This window comes from Canis aureus, chromosome 10, assembly GCF_053574225.1.
Source record: "Canis aureus isolate CA01 chromosome 10, VMU_Caureus_v.1.0, whole genome shotgun sequence".
Classification (NCBI taxonomy): Eukaryota; Metazoa; Chordata; class Mammalia; order Carnivora; family Canidae; genus Canis; species Canis aureus.
The window spans coordinates 53,892,688-53,915,087 of NC_135620.1; the positions used below are offsets into that span (position 1 = coordinate 53,892,688).

Below are 22,400 nucleotides of genomic sequence, written 5' to 3' on the forward strand. Positions count from 1 at the left end.
GAAGCCAATGTAGACAAAACATGGTGAGCAGAGAGTAGAGCAGTTAGATAGATATGATGGAAAACAGTGGAGGGCTTTAAAGGCAGTTTGAAAGATTGCTCAGGCTATACTATGGACCATAGAGGTGCAAAAGTGACATCAGGAAAACTAGGAAGCAATTAAAGTTGTCCAAGTATGGCATGGTGGTGTCTTAGAATAGCAGAGAAATAAGTGGATGAATAGAGGATATATTTGAAGGTAGAATCAAAGAATTTCATGGATTGACTACCAAAGATGCAAGCACTGGTTTATCAAATGATCCTATGGATTTTCGAAATGGCTTCTTCTCAGATAATTAGGGTACTAAATTCATGGATTACTGACCCTTCCCATACAGCTCCTGATGGGGAGGGGGTGAATTTAGATGGTCACGTTTGATGCCAGTTGACTCTACTACCCCTAGCCACACTTGGCCAAGAATGGATATATAACTCACTATAGCTTCTGTCTCTCTAGAAATTAGAATTATAACTCCAATAAACTAGGTCAGTGATGAGGACAGTAGTTGAAAGGTCATAGAGTTTCAGGAAGTGGGACCTCCATTTTAAAGTGGCCATGATTTGCTTTATAAAGGTAAGTGAGCCAAAAAACCCAGCCTGTATTAGAAGAATGAAGCAGATGTCCAAAGAGAGACTAGGCACTCTTTCACATGAGGGCTCAGTAAGTTGGGTTCAGTAAGGTCATCTTTTTCCTTGAACTAGATTGAATAGCTGCTAATAGCAGAATCACAGAGACAATTCCAGTTTACACAGGCCAGGTTTACACTCTTTCTTCATTTATAGCCTCTTAGGAATGGGGAAATGTCACAGGATCAACTGGCTCACCCTGCACCTTTTTCTTTAAGAATTTGAAGAGGAAATAACCTTATTTACCATCTTCAGAAAGAGAGAAACAAGGGAGCAACTCTTAGCCCCAACATTTTCCTGAAATTCTAGCCCCAAATATTTTAAGATATGTTCAGAGTTTTTGAGAAGATTCAGCCCTGGAATACTCTGGGAGTCATCCTAGTCATTTGCTCTATTTGCTCTATTTTGCCCCCTGCCTCCAACAACACATTTAATTAACCGTTAAGACCTATTGATTCTGTATCCTAAATCTACCTCTTTTCTAACCCCTCGGCTACTGCTCTAATTTAGACCTTCTCACTTCTCATCATAATTACCACAGAATCTTCTAATTGGTCTCTTTACCTTCCTCTAATTCAATATCCACACTCCTACTAGAGTGAGATTTCTAAAGTGCAAATCTGTTTCAGTACTGGTAATGATGCAAAATGTTTCTGCCCATGACAATGCAAATGATTCCTTTTCCTGATGATGCAAATCAATTTTGTCTGGTAGAAAATACACATTTACAAAAGTCAAATCCTCATCTGAATCAGTTTTAGTATCTTACTGGCTTCCTCACTAATTAGTGAATTTAATATGTGGGCTTTTTTTGTTTTTGTTTCTTTTGTATAAGACTCATGATTTTACCTTGTTAAAAAGTATCCCTTAACACAAATAACAGGGGTAACCTATGCTTCCTGAAGACAAAAATGAGACTATATGAAAGGATAGAAAGATGTGCCATGAACCCAAGGCAGGAATCAAGCTGAACCTCAGAAGTGGAACCCACTGCTAGAAGATCACCCAAGAACCTGAGGAGTAGTCTCTTTGTATCTAGACTTGGCTCCTCTCTTTGCAACAGATTGATCGTTCTCAGCAAACTGGTTTTTTCTTTGCTACTTAGGCCATTTGGAAAGTAAAAGATGGTCACGGCTCTCAAATTTCCATTGTAAGTCCAACCATGAGTAAGGGTATAGCTCTGCCCCAATTCCAAATTCTCAGGGAAGGGATTCAATTGGCCTAGTTTGGGTTAAGTCCCTCTCCTGGACCACTTAACTATACAAGCATACAGCTTTTGACTGGTCTCCCTACTAGCAGTCCTAGCCCTCTCCACGTCCCCCTCAGAATTTTATTTCTAAAATTCAAATTTGACTTGTCATTCCTCTGACTGCGTAAAGCCCCTCAGTGTCTCTCCACTGCTTACAGGATGACCCATAACTCTTTAGTATGTCATAGGAGGTTCTTCAACACACACCTGACCATTTCTGCTGTGCTCTCTCCATTGTATCCCACACTTCAATCATATCAGTTATTTTGCTACTCTGTTCTTTTGCACGCGCTGATTTCCCCACACCTTTTATCTCCTACTCATTCTTCAAAACTTCTGTGAAACCTGAGGATGCATTACACAGTATAACATTTTGACTTTGACCCAAAACTATGTGAGTGGTAGGATCTCAGTCTCTAACTCTTTCACTGAGCATGGAACCAAGTGAGCTAATTATTTGCTGAATGACTGCCTGCCCTCCCCCCATTTTGGCTGGAAGAAGGAGACAACAGATCCTCAAAGTCCCACATACATCCTGCCTGCCATGAGAAGCAGAAGAGCATGAGTTCTCTTAAAGAAAAAAAAAAAATTTCTTGACACTTGTTAAAGATGGTAAGGCAGACCTTAAGGAGCATCACAATAGGTATGGGACCCATTGCAATGGAATCTTGCAGTAGGGGAGGCTGAGCTCAACTCAAACACCAAAAAGCACAGTGGGCATTTTATAGCCAAGGGGCAGAGTAGGGGTCAGCGGATACAAAATTAGTCTTTGGTCTTTGCAGACAGCTATAATATGATTCTGTAGCTTATAAACAACAGAAATTTATTTCTCACAGTTCTGGAGGCTAGGAATCCCAGATCAGAGTGCCAGCATGGTGAGGCTCCCTTCTCCAGATGTGGATTGGGCTAGGGACTTCTGAGAGATGTCTTCCCTAAGAGCACTAGTCCAATTCATGTGCCTCAAGAGATTTATCACTTCTCAAAGGCCCTGCTTCCTAGCACCATCACCTCTGGAGGTATTTCAGTGTGTGAATTTCTGAGACACACAAAACATTCATACCACGGATAGCAATGCTAGGAAGGTCTCAGAATTCTTGCTAAAGGCCAGGGTGGTAAGATATGGAAGGTGATCAGATACCAAATTGGGTGGGGGATTCTCACCAGACTGACTTAGCAGGATTCTTGCTCAAACTGGATTCTACAGGGAAGCCCAAGGTCAGGCCTAGTCCAGCAGAGGAGCCTGACTCAAGTTTTGGTCCAAGGAGAGTGTCTTTGTCAGTTCCAGGTTTTACCAGGGCTTCTTAACCCTGGCGATTACACGGGGTACTTTTAAAAACATCAAAGCTTGGGCGCCACCCAACGACCACTACACTCCCATCCCAGTGATCCTGACGGAGACCTTCTCGGCTGAGGTCAGGCCTTGGTTTTACTGCTCTATTGGGAGTTTCTGCTCTCCCGAAGAGGTTGTGCTGGAGTGCCAGGGTTGAGAACTGCTGCTTCGGGCGAAGGTGGGTGTGCAAACACACCCAACTGCGAAGCTATTAGCCCCGCGCCCACGGTCCACGGGGTTCCCGGGCACCCGAGCGGCGCAGGCGGCGCCCCACCCCGCGGGGGGGCGGGGCGAGGCGGGGGCGGGGCCGCGGAGGGCGGGGCCGCGGCCGAAGCCTCGCCGCTCCCCTCGCGGGAAAGCACTGCGCGTGACTCGCTGCGCCCATCGCCGCAAGAAGCGGGGGAGGTGGGCGAGCACCGCCGGCCCGGAGGACCGAACCAACGCGCCGTCCGCGGGGGCGGCATGAGGGCAACCCAGATCGGACCATCGGTGCCGCGGCTGCAGGGGGGACTGGACATTACCACCCCGGCTGGAGAGGAGGGGGACGCCGGCCTGTCCCGGCTGCTGCGCGACCCCAGGAGGGCGCGAGACGCCGCCGCCGCCCCGCCGCCGCCGCCAACACCCTCACCGCCGGCACCTTAGGATCACGCTGAGGCGAGAAACGAGGTAGGGACGCCTCTTTGGGGTTGGCGGGGTCCGGAAGACCCGTTGCCCTCACGTTCCAAGTGATCCCTTAGGAGAAAGCCCTGGGTGCGTCCCCGCCCTTCCCCTCACCCTGCGCGCTGGCCCTTCATCCGCACCCTCCGGGTCCGCTCCCACCCTCCGGACCGACCAGACCTGCCCTCCTCCTGACCCTTCTGCTCTACCATCCGCTGAACCCTCAAGCACCAAGGACCAAATATTCCTTTGGGCGTCACCCCAGATCCACCCCAACCGTCTCCTCAAACTGCCCCTTCGGTGGCACCCTCAGCTGACTCCCCCGTCATCGTTGTACCCACATCTCCTGTGGCAGCCCTGGGGGGGAGCGCAGGCGCCGAGCACCGAGCCCCAGGACTGTTGACGGGATGGGGGGCCTCCTTGCAGCCAGTGCCAGCCGGGCCCTCTGTGCCCCCCCGCCCCTTTGACCTCCCTAGCGGGTATCCGCCTGAGCCAGGCTAGATCTCTCACTCTCACCTTCGGAAAACGCCTGACATTTTGCCCGACAAGTCCCGCCGCCACTGCATTTACCAGCTTCGAAGGGCATGGTGATCCCGCGCCCAGGGCTGGCTGGGGACTGCCAGGCTGGCCCAGCAGACAGCAGGGAGCTGTCCTGGAGGCAAAGACCACACTCTATTCGTTTGTACCCCAGCTCCCCAACACTGTGCCTGACACACGTTTGCACTCAGTTAATATTTGATGGGTGGATAAATGAATGAAGGAGCCCAATGCAGAAGGTACAAGGCAGAGTGCTTTGGTGGGAAAGGTGTCTCTAGGCACATGAAGAGGGGAAAAGGGAAGAGCATCTGGAGGGTTATTTGCGCTACTCATATCAGGAGCCTAAAACTGAATATACTCAGTCTTTCAATTCATGAATCTAATTTAATCAGGTAGGACCTTCTATGTATCAGATGTTTTCCACTAACCTTCTGTGTACTGAAAAAAAGTCAGAGCTGGGTACTGCAGAAATTCTTACTGGTAAGTGCCTTAGAGGCTGCCCAGATAATCTTGAAAGAGCTTTTGCCCAAGCGACCTGCTACTCTTGTCCTAGAGACTAACTACTCCCTGTGGGGAAATATTCTGGAGGTCAGCCACAGCCTTTAAAGCTGACTCAGTGTAGCCTGTCAGCTGGTGCTTCAGGACAGGTTGAGGAATAAAATCCCTCATTGATTTTTGCCCTTTAGCTCCTGGATACCCCCACCGTCGCCCCTGAGAGATTGGAGTGGTAGACATCCCAGGCAGGCCTAATATGATTAAGATCAAATATTCCTAAATACTACTGTAGTATGATCAGGCCATATGGGGCCATTTATGGCCTCTCAGTAGACCTGAGTCAGACAGGGATTACCACTATGTGAACAGTATCAGTAATATATGAGAATGTGAGCCTTTTAAAGATGGAATTCTCAAAGAACAGCCTGAAACTTGTTTTTGTTGATTCTTAGGAGGATAACCTGAACAGATTCAGATTCCTGAAGGTGAGACAGGGTTCAGAGACCTCAGTTTTGGCCCAGGTTCTGTAGGGGAAGTAGATGACACTGCAGAGTGATGAAAAAATGGCTGGGAAGCTGTAGGAGTTGATAAGCTGAAAGTAGTTGCCTGACCAGTAGTGGCATTATTGTAACTGGGGCTCAAAGTATTAGTAAGTACAAATAATTATTGGAGTTTCTAGGAGGCAGTGATACAGCTTTGGGGAAGGAAGAGAGATCCCACCACTATCCCTATATTGTTACCTATGCTCCTCCTTTTGCTTACGCTTACCACCTTTGTTTCTCTTCCACTTTGAGCCAGGTCAAAATCTGATTTCCTCTGATTGTTTTAAGTGTTGAAAGTTCTTTTTTGAGGCCTGGCCTAACAAGAAGCTGAGTATGTCCTCACCCATTTCTAGCTTTGATTTATCCTTCTCCATTTTCTCTTTTTTCCCACTCTCTGATCTGCCTTTATAAAGTAAGTCTTGGACCATAGAAACCCAAAGCAGGGAGGGGCTCCCAAACTGGAGTCCACATGGGCATTGCATCTGGAGACCAATACCTTTTTTGGTGGGGAAGGTAAAACCAATACATTTTTTTTAAGATTTTATTTATTTATTCATGAGAGACAGAGAGAGAGAGAGAGAGAGAAAAGCAGAGACACAGGCAGAGGAAGAAGCAGGCTCCATGCAGGGAGCCTGACATGGGACTCCATCCTGGGTCTCCAGGATCACGCCCAGGGCTCAAGGCGGCGCCAAACCACTGAGCCACCCAGGCTGCCCGAAACCAATACATTTTTAAGGAGCTTTTTTACTTTCATCTGTCTAGGCTCCCTATTAAGTAAGACCTCAGCCCAGAACACTCTGGATTTTTTAATTTATTTTCTCTTCAACTTACAATACTTCAGAGTGTTGCCAGATAAAATACAAGATGCCAAGTTAAATTTGAATTTCAGGTAAACAATAAAGTGTCCTGTATTTTTGTTTGCTAAATCTGGCAACCCTAGTTCATGGGGAGGCTTATGTGTTCTAATTTTCTCTCTGCAAACTTAGGACAATAACTCACCCTTCTGTTACTCATACACAATGACTGAGCACTCTATTAAAAGTCACTTGACTGGGATGGTTCATGACACGTTAGGTAAGGACAGGCTCTATAGAGATAGTATGATTGATCAATGTTTGGGTTACCTGAAAAACACCTACTCGGACACTGGCATATAATATTATAGTACTTGTCAAATGAGTCTGTCATGTAAAATGACCATATTATTTTGAGTGGCCAGATGTCAACATGGCTCTGAGAGAGATAGCTAGGAGTGGAGATGAGAGTGGGATAGGGGGTAGATTTCTAACAAAAAAGTGTAACTTGTAGCAGAACCTCTCCTACTGCATTAACTCTTTTTTTTTAATTATTTATTATTATTATATATATTATATATATATACACACACACAACATAAAATTTACCATTTTAACTATTCTTTTTTTTAATCCTTTTTTTTCATCATAATAACTATACTTTTGAATTTCCATCCCTTATCCCCCCATTCCCTTTCCCACCTCCTCTCTGGTAACCATCAGTTTGTTCTCTATAGTTAAGAGTCTCAGGGCTCCTGGGTAGCTCAGTCAGTTAAGTGTCCAGCATAATTTGGGCTCAGGTCATGATCTCAGGGTTGTGAGATGGAGCTCCATGTCAGGCTCTGTACTGGGGGCATAGTGCCTGCTTACTATTCTCTCTTCCTCACCGTCTGCCCCTCCCCCACTCCGGTCTCTTAAAAAAGTCTGTTTCATGGTTGTCTCTTTTTTTTCATTTGTTCATTTGTTTCATTTCTTAACTTCCACATATGATTAAGATCTTATGGTATTTGTCTTTCTCTGACTGACTTATTTTGCTTAGCACTATGCTCTCTAGTTCTATCCATGTTGTTGCAAATGGTAAGATCTCATTCTTTTTTATAACTGAATAATATTCCGTTTTATATATATATATATAAATATATATATATATATATATATATATATATATATATCTCACATCTTCTTTGTCCATTCATCTCTTGATGGACTTAGGCTGCTTCCATAGTTTGGCTACTGTAAATAATGCTGCAATAAACATAGGAATGGGAGTACCTGAGTGGCTCAGTAGGTTGGGCATCTGCCTTTGGCTTAGGTCATGATCTAGGGTCCTGGGATCGAGCCCCACATTGGGCTCCCTGCTCAGCTGTGAATCTGCTTCTCCCTCTGCCCCTCCCCCTGCTCATGCTTGTGCATATGAGTGCTCTCCCTCTCTCTCTGAAATAAGTAAATAAATTTTTAAAAAATAAAAATAAAAAACTTAAGAATGCATGTATCCCATGAAATTAATGTTTTTGTATTTTTTGGATAAATACCGAGTAGTACAATTACTGGATCATGGGGTAGTTCTAATTTTAATTTTTTGAGGAAACCCCATACTGTTTTCCATAGTGGCTGCACCAGTTTGCATTCCCATCAACAGTGCAAGAGGGTTCCTTTTTTCCACATCCTTACCAATGCTTGTTGTTTCTTGTGTTTTGATTTTAGCCATTCTGACAGGTGTGAGGTGATATCTCATTGTGGTTTTGTTTGCATTTCCCTGATGAGTGATGTTGAGCATCTTTTCACGTGTCTGTTGGCTATCTGTATATCTTCTTTGGAGAAATTTTAACCACTCCGAGTGTACAGTTCAGTGGCATTAAGTATATTCACACTGTTATCCATCCATCACCACTATCCATCTATATATAAAATTTTTCATCTTCTCAAACTGAAACCCCATACTCTTTTCCCCAGAGCCTCTGACAACATTCTGCTTTCTTTTTTTATGAATTTGACTATTCTAGATACTTCATATAAGTTAAACCATATTATATTTCTGTGACTAGTTTATTTCTTTTACCATAATGTCTTCGGGGTTCATCCATTTTGCAGCTCGTATCTGAATTTCCTTCCTTTTTAAGGCTGAATAATAGTCATTGATATATATACCACATTCTACTTATTCATTCATTTATTAATGGACACTTGGGTTGCTTCCACCTTTTAGCTATTGTGAATAATGCTGCTATGAACATGAGTGTACAAATATCTATTCGAGTCCCTGCTTGTAATTCTTTTAGGTATATACCCAAAAATGGAATTGCTGAATTATATGATCATTTTATGTTCACTTTTTTTGAAGAACCAGCAGATTGTTTTCCACAGGCTCTACTATTTTACATTCCCACCAGCAATATAAAAGGTTCCAGTTCTTCCACATCCTTGCCAACACTTGTTATTTCTGTTTTTGTTTTTGTTTTGTTTTTAGTAACAAAAGGTTGTGAAATGGTATTTCATTGTGGTTTTGATTTGTACTTCTTTAATGGTTAGGGATGCTGAGCATCTTTTCATGGGGTTATTGTCTACTTTTATATTTTCTTTAGAGAAATGTCTCTTAACATCCTTTGCCCATTTTTTAAGTGGGTTACATGTCTTTATTGTTGAGTTGTGGGGGTTCTTTATATAATCTGGATAGAAGTCCTTATCAGATATATCATATGCAAATATATTCTCCCATTCTGTGAATTGCCTTTTCACTTTGTTGATTGTCCTTTGATGCACAAAAGTTTTAAATTTTGGCGAAATCCAGTTTATCTGTTTTTTCTTTTGTTGCCTGTGCTTTTGGTGCAACATATAAGAAATGATTGCCAAATTCAGTGTCACAAAGTTTTTCCCTTATATTTTGTTCTAAGTTTTTTATAGTTTCATGTCTTATGGTTAAGTCTATGATCCATTTTGAGTTAATTTTTGTATATAGTGTAAGACAAAAGCCCAACTTCATTCTTTTGCATGTGGATATCAATTTTTCCAATACCATTTTTTTTCCAATACCATTTATTGAAAAGACTGCCCTTTCCCCATCAAATAGTCCTAGCATTCTTTTTTTTTTAAGAAATTTTTTTAAGATTTTATTTATTTATTCATGAGAGAGAGAGAGAGAGAAAGGCAAAGACACAAGCAGGCTCCATGCAGGAACCCGACGTGGGACTCGATCCCGGGTCTCCAGGATCACGCCCTGGGCAGAAGGCGGCGCTAAACCACTGAGCTGCCCTAGTCCTAGCATTCTTGTCAAAAATCATTTGACCAGATATGCCGGAGTTTATTTCCAGGCTCTCTATTCTATTCCATTGGTTTATATGTCTGTATTTATGCCAATACCACACTCTTTTGATTACTATAGCTTTGTAGTAAGTGTCACAATTAGGAAATGGGAGCCTTCCAACTTTATTCTTCTTTTTAAAGATTGTTTTGTGGGATACCTGGGTGTCTCAGTGGTTGAGCGAGCATCTTCCTTTGGCTCAGACCATGATCCCGAGGTCCTGGGATCAAGTCCTGCATCAGGCCCCCCTCAGAAAGTCTGCTTCTTCCTCTGCCTATGTCTTTGCTCTATGTGTTTCTCGTGAATAAATAAATAAAATCTAAAAAAAAAACTTGTTTTGCTATTCAGGATCCCTTAAGATTCCATATGAATTTTAAGATAGATTTTTCTATTTCTGCAAAAAATACTATCAGGATTTTGAAAATGATTGCATTGAATCTGCAGATCACTTTGGGTAGTATTGAGATTTTTTTTTATTAATGTGGAAAGAACACTTAACGATGTATTGTTGACTATAGGTACTTTGTTGTACAGCAGATCCCTAGAGCTTATTCATCTTACTTGACTGAAACTTGATACCTATTTAACAGCAACTCCCCATTTCCCTGTCTCCTAGCCCGTGGCAACCATAATTCCACTTTTTTTCTCCACTTTTTCATTAATTAATTATCTATTGTATATACCTCATGTAAGTGAAATCAGGTTTTCTTTTCTGTACTTAGATTATTTCACATAGCATAATGTCTCTTTATGTTGTCATACATTGCAGGTTCTGACATTTTACTGTTTTAAGTCTTATAATCCATGAACACAGGATATCTATTTATTTGTGTTTTCTTTCATTTTTTCCTCCAATTTTTTTATAGTTTTTATTGTACAAGTCTTTTACCTCTTTGATTAAACTTACTCCTAGGTATTTTATTCTTTTTGATGTTATTGTAAATGAAATTGTTTTTTTTCATTTCCTTTTCATATTGTTCTTTGCTGGTGTATAGAAACACAACAGATTTTTATGTGTTGATTTTGTATCCTGCAGCTCTGCCAGATAATTTACTAGTTCTAAGAGTTTTTTTTCCTTGTAAGATCATGTCATCTTTTTCTTGCCTTTTGAATAGAAGTATGTTTGATGATTTGTTATGCAAGTCCTTAACAGAGAACAAAGAACAAAAGAGAACAAAACTGAGAACAAAACTATATATTAGCCTAGTATATCAGTATTCATAGTGAATCATTAAGAAAAAGTTTTAAAAAATAAAAAGTTAAGTTATAACCTATATACTGTATACAAAACAAAGTGTATAAGTAAAAATGTACCTTTAAAAAAAAAAAGAGGGATCCCTGGGTGGCGCAGCGGTTTGGCGCCTGCCTTTGGCCCAGGGCGCGATCCTGGAGATCCGGGATCGAATCCCACATCAGGCTCCCGGTGCATGGAGCCTGCTTCTCTCTCTGCCTCTCTCTCTCTCTCGCTCTCTCTCTGTGACTATCATAAATGAATAAAAAATTTTAAAAAATAATAAAGTAAACATGTGGCTTAAAAAAAAAAAGATTTTATTTATTCATTTGTGAGAGAAAGAGAGAACCTGCGCGCATGTGCGGACGTGCACATGTGCTAGCTGGGGGAGGAGCAAGCGGACCCTACCGTGATCTCTGACACAGGCCTGTATGACCCTGAGATGATGACCTGAGCTGAAATCAAGAGTCGGGCACTTAACCAACTGACCCACCCAGGTGCTCCAGTAAAAGTGTATTTTAAAAGGAGTTTTACCAGGGATCCCTGGGTGGCGCAGCAGTTTGGCGCCTGCCTTTGGCCCAGGGCACAGTCCTAGAGACCTGGGATCGAGTCCCACATCGGGCTTCCGGTGCATGGAGCCTGCTTCTCTCTCTGCCATGCTTCTGCCTATCTCTCTCTCTATCATAAGTAAATAAAAATAAATAAAAGGAGTTTTACCAAAATATCTAAAGTGGTATTGTTTTTTTGTTTTTTGTTGTTTTTTTTTTAAAGACTTTATTTAGGGGATCCCTGGGTGGCGCAGCGGTTTGGTGCCTGCCTTTGGCCCAGGGCGCGATCCTGGAGACCCGGGATCGAATCCCACGTCGGGCTCCCGGTACATGGAGCCTGCTTCTCCCTCTGCCTATGTCTCTGCCTCTCTCTCTCTCTCTCTGTGTGTGACTATCATAAATAAATAAAAATTAAAAAAAAAAAAAAAAGACTTTATTTACTTATTCAAGAGCGGGGAAAGTGCCAGAGAGCACAAGGGGGTGGGGGACAGCAGAGGAAGAGGGAGAAGCAGGCTCCCTGTTGAGCAGAGACCTCAATGTTGAGCTCCATCCCAGGATCCTGGGATCATGACGTGAGCCAAAGGCAGACACTTAACCAATTGAGCCATGCAGGCACCCCCCAAATATCTGAAGTTTCTTAAAAATTAATTTTGATACTTCAAGAAGAAATCCTCTGTTCTCTAGAATTCTTGATTTAATAGGATAGTCTTTTATCTCCTCCAGGAAGATAAGACATCAAGCTTTGAAGTATCTGCTGTTTTTCATTTGTGTGAAGTCCTATAGTCAAGGGCAATGGATTGATAACTGAGTAGAGAGAAAAACAGGTCCAGGCAACTTCTGGCTAGACTTTAGTTATCTTAGGATCCAAAGTCTATACTTAACTTGCTTAACTTAGTAACCTAAAATCTATATTTAACTTGTTTATTGTTTTTTATACTTTTGTACTTTCTTTTCTTGTACAACTCTTTTTAAAAATAAAATATAGGCTTATATTTATTTAGTGTACTCAGGGAGAAATGGAAAGTTATTTTTATCCATACTCAGGTAAAGAAAAAAAAGGATAGCAGTCTTCCTAAACTCAGAATAGATAGGGTTCAGGTGACCCTAAGGAAAGAAAGCAAAAACTCAAGAAGGGAAAGTTGAGGACCTACTGCTGATCCCATTCATTATGGAGTTCTCTTACAAAATATTATTTCCTTGTTTTTTAAAGTGTTGTGTTCCATTTACTTAAGGATACAGCCAGGTTTTGGGGCACTTGGGTGGCTCAGTCAGTTAAGTGCCTGCCTTCAGCTCAGGTCATGATCTGGGGCCGGGGGTCAAGCCTGGTGTTGGGCTCCCTGCTGAGCAGGGAGTCTGCTTCTCCCTCTGCCTCTCCCCACTACTTGTGCTTGCTCTCTCTCCAATAAATAAATAAATAATATTAAAAAAATATATATACAGCTGAGCTCTTTTTATCCAAACTAACCTATTCTCTGCGGGTTCTGTATAGCTAGAGTTTTTTCTATAAGACTAATCATTTCCTTTAAATACCCCCCAAAGCATAATAATTTAAATTTTTCTGTCTCACTTATATATTACTATATAACAAACCACCCCAGAACTTAGTGACTTAAAACAATGATTGATAACATCCCACAATTTTGTGAGTTGGCTTGGTGGTTTTTTTGCAGTTCCAAAAGGGGAGTTCTAGAAATATTTTTATATATATATATTTTTAATTTTTATTTTAAGTGGGCTCCACACTCAACATGGGGCGTGAATGCAAGACCTGAGATCAAGTCACATGATCTCTCCTGACTGAGCCAGCCAGGCGCCCTCCCCCTTCTTTTAACGTAACATATTTTTTTAACTTTTTAAAATTTTTATAGGAGTTCTAGAATTTTTTTTTTTTAATATAGAATCCACACCCAGTGTGGAGCCCAACTCGGGCCTTGAACTCACTACCCTGAGCTGAGATCAAGGTCTGAGCTGAAATCAAGAGTTGGATGCTTAACTGACTGAGCCACCCAGGCACCCCAGGAGTTCTAGAAATATTTTGAATAGGAGCCCTACTGGAATGAATTAAATCTTTTAAGGTAACTACTTTGAAGCATGTCTCTTACTTGGTTGTACTAGCCTACTAGTCTATTTCTTTAAAATTTTATTTTCTTTCTACTTATGGCTATAGTTAACTTCTGAGATAATGTAGTGGTTATTTCAGTTTATAGGCTGATTTCTGTAATGTGCTTTGCTTGAGATCCAACACAGCAACCTACAACATCATTAGTTTATTCATCCCTAATGATAGTGATTGGAAAAGGGAGGCCTGGAAGCCTGAGGCCTGCCTCATTATGTATTCGTGAGTCCTTTCTAAACAACCAAGTGGTAGTAATAGTTAACAAGGGTCATTGATCTCTGGGGAACAAAAGACAGCTGTGGCTTTGTGTTGGTTTGTGAAGATCTGTAGTAGAGAATCGCAATCTTGTTTTAGAGGGGAGTTCTTTGTTTAAATATTCCACAAGAAAGTGGAGACAAAAAGATAAAATCTGAGCTGTTTTGGTTGAAGGCAAGGAGTTGGGGAAATAGAGTCTAACCTGGTTCTCTCTTTCCCTCCTTTCCTCTCCATCCCCTTCATCTACCTTTCTTTCAGTCCCCTGAAAGAGCTTTGTAAAGCACAATTTGAAAGCCACTGATAAAGATGTTTCTCCTGCTAAGCCATGTCTCCAAAGTAGAAACATGTTCAAATAAATGGTTGAATAGGAGTTCCCATCATCTTCGATTGACCACCCACCAATAGCCAATCATGGTTTGAGAGAAGGATAACCAGAATGTGCTCGGCACATTTGATTCCTAAATTCCTATATGAAATTGATAGCTTTAATTTAACAGACTGCATCAAACTAGGAATGAATTATAGATATCTTTTGCCCCTTAATCTAAGACCTGTGCTAACTTGTTGACCCTTTTTAGCCCAAAGCCAAGGAAAATTTTTCTAGCCATACTTTCCTGTTTATAGTATATTTAATATCTTTTATTCCGCTTCTTTTTTAAAAAAAGATTTTATTTATTTATTAATGAGAGATACAGAGAGAGAGAGAGAGAGGCAGAGACACAGGCAGAGGGAGAAGCAGGCTCCATGCAGAGAGCCCAATGTGGGACTTGATCCTGGGACTCCAGGATCACACCCTGGGCCGAAGGCAGGCGCTAAACCACTCAGCCACCCAGGGATCCCCAGTATATAAAAAATTTTGTTTTTTAGACTATTTCATAATAATGTATATGCTTTAAAATATATACACTGAACATTGGGGAGCTCTGCACCTCCTTCCTTTTGAGTACTCTTAGCCTCTTTGCCCAGTTTCCTCTAGATGTCCTTTTCAAACTTGAGTGTGCATAAAAATCACCTAGATCACTCTTGAAATTCTGATTCAGTAAGTCTGGCTTGAAGCCAAGTATTTACCTTTCTAATAATAAATTCCCAATGAAGCTGATTCTACTGGTCCATCGACCACACTCTGAGTACTGTTAGATCCACACTCTAATCTCAGCCTCTTAATCAGTGATTCTCAGAGTTGATCAAGTGTAAAAGCTTTTTTTAGAGGGTGGCGGGTGCGGGTGGGGAAGCTCCATGTAGAGGACCCAAGAATTGAAGGCAAATAGTGCCACTGTCTAAGAGTGTTATTTGGGGCATATCATTTCCACACTGGATTTTCTTCCTTTGGAGATTAGGACTATAAATCTCTCACTCATTCAAGATTAAAGGATTGTGGAGAACAGTTCTCAGGAAATGCTATTAATTGCCCAGACTTTAACCTAGAAAATATTTAAGCTTAAATGTCTTTTTATGGAGAAAGATGAAGTGAAAGGTATTGTGACATTTTCCCTTTGAAACTTGAAGCAAAATCTTGTCTATTTTTAAGAATGTTTTCTGAAAAATATGTTGTATTTTTTTCTTATTATAGATAAATATGCTCACCATGGAGAATCTAAAAAATAAAGACAAGTATAAAGTAAAAGTATACCACTGAACAGTTCTTGAAAGCTACGTTTTTTTAAATTTAGGTGTAGTTGACATACAACATTAGTTGTATTATATATTAGTTTCAGGTGTACAACATAATGGTTTCAGAGGTGATGAAAATATTACAAAATTAGATTGTGGTGATGGTTGCACAACCCTATGAATATGCTAAAAATCATTGAATTGTACATTTTTATTTTAAAGATTTTATTTATTTATTCATGATAGTCACACAGAGAGAGACAGAGAGGCAGAGACACAGGCAGAGGGAGAAGCAGGCTCCATGCAGGGAGCCCGATGTAGGATTCGATCCCGGGTCTCCAGGATCACGCCCCCGGGCCAAAGACAGGCGCCAAACCGCTGCGCCACCCAGGGATCCCGAATTGTACATTTTTAATACGTGAGATGTATGGTATGTTAATTATATGTCAGTAAAACAATTTTACATTTATATAATTTACATATAAAAATTCATTTGTGGGATCCCTGGGTGGCGCAGCTGTTTGGCGCCTGCCTTTGGCCCAGGGCGCGATCCTGGAGACCCGGGATCAAATCCCACGTCAGGCTCCCGGTGCATGGAGCCTGCTTCTCCCTCTGCCTGTGTCTCTGCCTCTCTCTCTCTCTCTCTCTCTCTCTCTCTGTGACTATCATAAATAAATAAAAATTTTTTAAAAAATTCATTTGTACATAAGGATAAAGGCAAAGTTTGAGGCCCTTTGTGAATGTCAGACTGAACCAAAGGTCTGGTCTCCCTGTTCTTTAGGCTGTTTTCTATCATATATTCATGTACCTCACACAATGTCTGACAAATAATATAAGCTCAAAAAATATTTATGTAATGAATGAATTATGGTAACTGAACTGACTTAAACCTTGTTAAGCAAATCTACATTCCTGAGGGGTTTTTTTTTTAAGATTTTATTTATTTATTCATGATAGACACACACAGAGAGAGAGAGAGGCAGAGACACAGGCAGAGGGAGAAGCAGGCTCCATGCCGGGAGCCTGACGCGGGACTTGATCCCGGGACTTGATCCCGGGACTCCAGGATCGTGCCCTGGACCAAAGGCAGGCTCTAAACCACTGAGCCACCCAGGGATCCCTCCTGAGGCTTTTTTGCTTTCACCAAAGATCCATGAATTTAGTAAACATCTACAGAAATTCTAGCCTGGCCCCAGGATGAGTTTGGTTTTGACCCTATAAAACAAGTTTTAATGAAGATAGAATGGTCAATTAACACTAGTAGACTGGATAAAGATCTTACAAAAAGATCTATAAATCAAGCTGAACATGAGCATAAGTAGAAGTTTTAAAAAATAAGATACATTAAAACAATTTAAAAATAAAATAATAAAATAAATTTAAATCACCTGTAATCCCATCTGCTTATCCTTTCTGTTTACACACATATATAAATTTTTTTAGGAATGTATTTTTTTAGGAATTATAGCATTAAAATTATTTTGTAGGGGCGTCTGGGTGGCTCAGCAGTTGGGCGCCTGCCTTCCGCCCAGGTCGTGATCCCGGAATCCGGGATCAAGTCCTGCATCAGGCTCCCTGTGAGGAGCCTGCTTCTCCCTCTGCCTGTGTCTCTGCCTCAATCTCTCTCTCTCTCTCATTCTGTCTCTCATGAATAAATAAATAAATAAATAAATAAATAAATAAATCTTTAAAACAAATTATTTTGTATTCTAGTTTCTTTTTTTTTAACTTTTAATTTTTTTTTTTTAAGATTTTATTTATTGGGCAGCCCTGGTGGCGCAGCGGTTTAGCGCCGCCTGCAGCCCAGGGCGTGATCCTGGAGACCCGGGGTCGAGTCCCACGTCAGGCTCTCTGTATGATGCCTGCTTCTCCCTCTGCCTGTGTCTCTGCCTCTCTCTCTCTCTCTCTCTGAATAAATAAATAAAATCTTAAAAAAAAAAATTTTATTTATTCATTTGAGAGAGCTTATTGAGAGAGCACAAGCAGTGGAGAGGGAGACACACACTCCTCACTGAGCAGGGAGCCCCATGCAAGGCTTAGTCCCAGGAACCTCTTAACTGACTGAGCCTACCCAGGCGCCCCGTATTCTACTTTCTTTTAACTAATATTATTTCATAAGCATTTTTCCATGTTGCTATGTAGGCTCTATGGTTTATGGCTTAGTGTATTCCATTCATTTGTTGGAGTATCCTCAATGGTAGCCCTTTAACTTCATTCACATTACAATTATTCTCTTAAAAATATATTTGTCTAGTAAAACCCTAACCCTGAAAGAACATAACCCCTCACCTTCCCTCTGTCTGTATTCAAATAGCTACACATTGCTGGAGAAAATTGTACAGCCCAGCAGATTTATTATCACTTTAAATTCATTATCACCCAATTTATGTTGGCCAGCGAGCTTACTATATTTTTCTAAGTTGTTCCTCCACTCTTTATAACAAACATTTTATACTTTCACTACCTTTATAACCTCTTACCCTCCTTTTATCCTTCCATTCTCTCAGTTGATGACCTTGACTCATGAACTGCAGAAAGAAAAAATAAGTCCTAAAACATGAACTCTCTGACTTTCTACTACCAATCTGCAAATATCTATACAGCCATCCTCTCTTCACTAGTTGGAATTAAGGAAATATCCCAGGTCCCAACAAAGGCTAATCCCTCCCTGATACACTGGATTGCACATCCTCCTACGTTATCTTTTTTTTTTTTTTTTAGATTTTATTTATTCATAGAGACACACAGAGAGAGGGGGGGGCAGAGGAACAGGCAGAGGGAGAAGCAGGCTTCATGCAGGGAGTCCTATGTGGGACTCGATCTAGGGTCCCCAGGATCACACCCCAGGTTGCTGGCGGCGCTAAACTGCTGTGCCACCGGGACTGCCCCTACATTATCTTTTTAATCATTGTAGAACCCTGAAATGTTTGCAGTTGATCCGCTGCCCCATGACTCTTTTTCCCCATTGAAACCAAACAGAGTTTATTTCGGAGAGTTTATCTAACTTCTTCCCCACTGGCCTCTGAAAGTTAACATAGCTGGATATGATGGTTGAGATGATGATAGCCATCCTAATAGAATATCTGAATGACATGCTGAGGCTCTGAGTTAACTATCCCCACAATAACTCTACCTCTAGCCTTCTTGATAGATATGACTAATAAATTTCCTCCATTGTTTAAGCTGTTTTGAGATTGTTTTTTATGCCCATGCAACACAGAGTATTATACCTAAATGATACATTGTTTAAGCTACCCCAAATAAATCTGTATCCTGAGTAAAAAAAAAAGTGTGATTGCTATATAGATGGAACCTCAAGACAATTACCACTCCTGCCCACCCTTTCTGATCTGTTTGCTGATCCTAAGTTCAACCTATTTAGAAATTCTGGAGCTACTACTGCTTCTCAGGATATTGCTTATCATTTAATTCCTCTCTTTTCTAAATCTTCAACATCAGTGGGGAAGAAATAAGAAAAAAGAAGGAAAGGAGGGAAGGAAGAGGAAGGAAAAGAAGAAAGGAAGGAAGGAAGGAAGGAAGGCAGATAAGTGCATTTCCCGGAATTGAAGAACATGAGACTCCAAATTGAAAGTCTGGGCCTACTGTGTGCCCAATACAACAAATAGAAATAACCTACCCAAGCGTACCTCAATATCACAGTTTGGAACCCTGGAGATTTGAAGAAATTCCAAAACTCTTCTTTAGAAAAAAAAAATTTATATACAAATATCAGGAATCAGAATGGCATTGGGCTGAACAATAATGGAATCTAATTAGCGAGCAATAGAGCGGTGCTTTCGAATTTCTGAGAAGAATTGATTTCTGGGCACCTTTGGCTCAGATCGAGATCTTGGGGTCCTGTAATTAAGTTCCACATCAGGCTCCCCATAGGGAGGCTGCTTCTTCCTCTGCCTATGTCTCTGCCTCTCTCTGTGTGTCTCTCATGAATAAATAAAATCTTAAAAAATAAAAATGAAAAAAGAATTGATTTCCCTCTCTCTTATTTTTTTTAATTTTTATTTATTTATGATAGTCACACACACACACACACACACAGAGGCAGAGACAGAAGCAGGCTCCGTGCACCAGGAGCCCGACATGGGATTCAATCCCAGGTCTCCAGGATCGCGCCCTGGGCCAAAGGCAAGCGCCAAACCGCTGCACCACCCAGGGATCCCTTCTCTCTCTCTCTCTTTTAAATTAGGCTCCATGCCCAACATGGAGCTTGAACTCATGACCCTGAGATCAAGACCTGAGCTGAAACGAAGAGTCAGACACTTAACTGACTGAACCATCCAGGTGCCCCAGAAGAATTTCTAGCCTAGGATTTTATGCACAACCAAATTATCATCTGTGAAAGTTTAAGCTATATATTTTCAGACATTCATTTAAAAAATGTTCCTTCTGTATATTATTTCTTAGGAGACTACTACTAAAGGATATGCTCCAGCAAAAAGGGGAGAGTAAAGAAGAAAGAAAAAAAAAAAAAAACTGTGGGTTCTAGAACCTAGAGCAACTAGCATAAGAGAAAGGCAAAGGAAATTCCTAGGATGATGATAAAGAGAAGCCCAGCATGATAGTAGTGTCATAAGTGCAGAAAGGAGTCCATTCAGAATGCATCAGGAGAACAGAAAGTTCCAGGAGGATCTTTCAGGGAAAAAGCCAAAAAACCTGTATTTGACCATTTGGAAAATTATATTGAGAGGGATTTTTACTATTCTGCTATACAATTTGGGAAGAATTAGGGACAAATGTGTACCAAACTAAACCAAAAGAGTCTCAAGTATTAAAACTATAAATTAGGGGATGCATAGGTGACTCGGTGATTGAGCATCTGCCTTCTGCCCAGAGCATGATCCCGAGAGTCCCAGGATCGAGTCCCACATCAGTCTCCCTGCATGGAGCCTGCTTCTCTCTCTGCCTATATCTCTGCCTCTCTCTGTGTGTCTCTCATGTATAAATAAATAAAGTTTTTTAAAAAATAAAAACTATAAATTATATAATAATAGTGAGGTCCACTGACTACCAAGTCACAGTAAGCAGATGTTATAGTTTAACCAGAAATTGTGAAGAAGGTGGGTGTGAAATTGCTGAGTATTTATCTTTTATATTAGGAGTCAAAAGAAAATGTTTAAAACCAAGAAATAGCTAAATAAGCATATTATTTATAAACATGGACATAAATGCCAGCTGAGACAGCTAAAAGATTTGAAAGTAGTGGTCTCTGGAGAATGACACAGGTGAGAAAGGTAGAGCAGAGGATTGTTATTTTTCATTATAAGTGTGAAATAGTCTTTAACTTTGTAACCATATCCATCTATCAATTAGATAAAATAAATATTAATTTTTAAAAAATCCTTTGACCCCACATCACCCTCGTGGTACTGTCCCATTTCCCTACTCTCTACTTTTTACTTCTCTACTCTCTTTAACAGCTAACCTTCCTTGGCCATCTGTGCTGTCTCTGCTACTCAATTTTTTTTCATTCATTCATTCATTCATTTATTGAGAAAAAGAGAGATGTGCAGGGCTGGAGGAGGAGGGAAGGAAGAGAGAGAGAATCTTAAGTAGGTTCCATGCCTAGCGCAAAGCCTAACGTAGGGCTTGATCTCACAACCCTGAGATCATGACCTGAGCCAAAATCAAGAGTCAGATATTTAACCCACTGAGTTACCCAATCACCCCTACATTCACTTTTGAACCGTCTTCTGTCTAACTTCATTTCCCACCACTCCCCTGAAATGATTTATGTCAAGATCACCAGTGAAATCCAGGTTGTCAAATATGATGAACACTTGCAGCCACAGTGGCTTCCTTTCACTTTTCCCAAGATATTCCCAAGTACTAACCATTTTCTTCCTCCAGCCTTTCCCACATGTCATTCTCTCTGCCTAGAATGTTTTTCCCCCACGCTTAACCTGTTTAACTTCCTTTTAACTCACCTTTCATGGATCAACTTAGACGTTTTATCAGAAAGGCCTTCCCTGACTTCTTAACCAGTGCTTTAATTAGTCTTAAGCAAGTCCTTCTAATACCCTATACTACTTTTCATGACATTTATCACACTTAGTAATTATATTTTTATTTGTGTGATTGTCTGTTTTCCTTCAGTAGTTTGTAAGCTCAGTGAGGACAGGGATAAAATCCCTTTTGTTCACCATTGTATTCCTAGCAATAGTCTCAATTCCTGACCCATAGGGATCTTTGCCCAGAGATTGAATATAACCCTTGAAAATGATGTAGAAGGAGAGCCTAGAATTAAAGTAATAATTATAGGAATTGAAAGAGAGGATAGACTAGAAAGACTTTTCTACCACAGAAGCTATAGGGCTTGGGGAGAGTCACCCTTGGGGATGGTACATGTCTGGAAATAATTAAATCTTTTTAGGAGACTGTTGTCAGCCCATGAGTTTATGTGGAGGACTCACTTTCACTATGTTCTGCTGACACTGAGCGATTCCGGTAGTCCAGGGCCTGAATTCACTGTGTTCACTGGTTAGGAAATTCTTGATTCACAGATAAGTTGCAAACTTACTCTAACGTTCTTTCTTTGTATTCCTTTGGGATGTTTCCTGGGACAGAGCCACTTTACAACTTAGGGGATAAAGAACAGAGCCATGAAGAAAGGTTAAAGGAATTTGAGATGTTACGCCTATTGAAAAGAAAACACAGGTATGATGGTGACAAGATTCCCTGTTGTAAATTAGTAAATTGAATAGTAGTACAGTCTCGAAAAGGTAATAGGAGGGATTGGGTTCAAGAAGAGATTCTTGACTCACATTTATTATATTTGCCATTTACCAAGCCCTCACTAAATACCAGTCACTGTACCAGAAGTTTTCTGTACTTCTAACTCCCACCACCACCCCATAAGAGAGGTATTATTATCCCCATTTTATAAGTGAAGAAAGTCAGGAGAATCAAATAACTTGCCTTGGGGCACCTGGGTGGCTCAGGTTGAGGGTCTGCCTTTGGCTCAGGTTGTGATCCCATGGTCCTGGGATCAAGTCCCACATCCGGCTCCCTTCAGGGATCCTGCTTCTCCCTCTGCCTATATCTCTGCCTCTCTCTG

At 41.1% G+C, this 22,400-nt stretch overlaps 1 protein-coding gene across 8 annotated transcripts in view; it reads left to right on the forward strand.

Annotated features, from left to right (window-relative positions):
- Positions 1-3,602: 3,602 nt before the first annotated feature.
- The window catches only part of RUSC2 (RUN and SH3 domain containing 2), a 70,324-nt gene continuing 51,526 nt past the window's right edge, over positions 3,603-22,400 (forward strand). For 6 of the 8 annotated variants that reach the window (XM_077912433.1, XM_077912426.1, XM_077912434.1 and 3 more), the window contains exons 1-2: positions 3,605-3,910; positions 21,910-22,000. The gene's annotated coding sequence lies outside the window, so the exon portion shown is untranslated. Of the gene's footprint in view, positions 3,911-21,909; positions 22,001-22,400 lie in introns of all 8 variants that reach the window. The other 2 variants (XM_077912435.1, XM_077912429.1) reach the window with 2 other exon arrangements.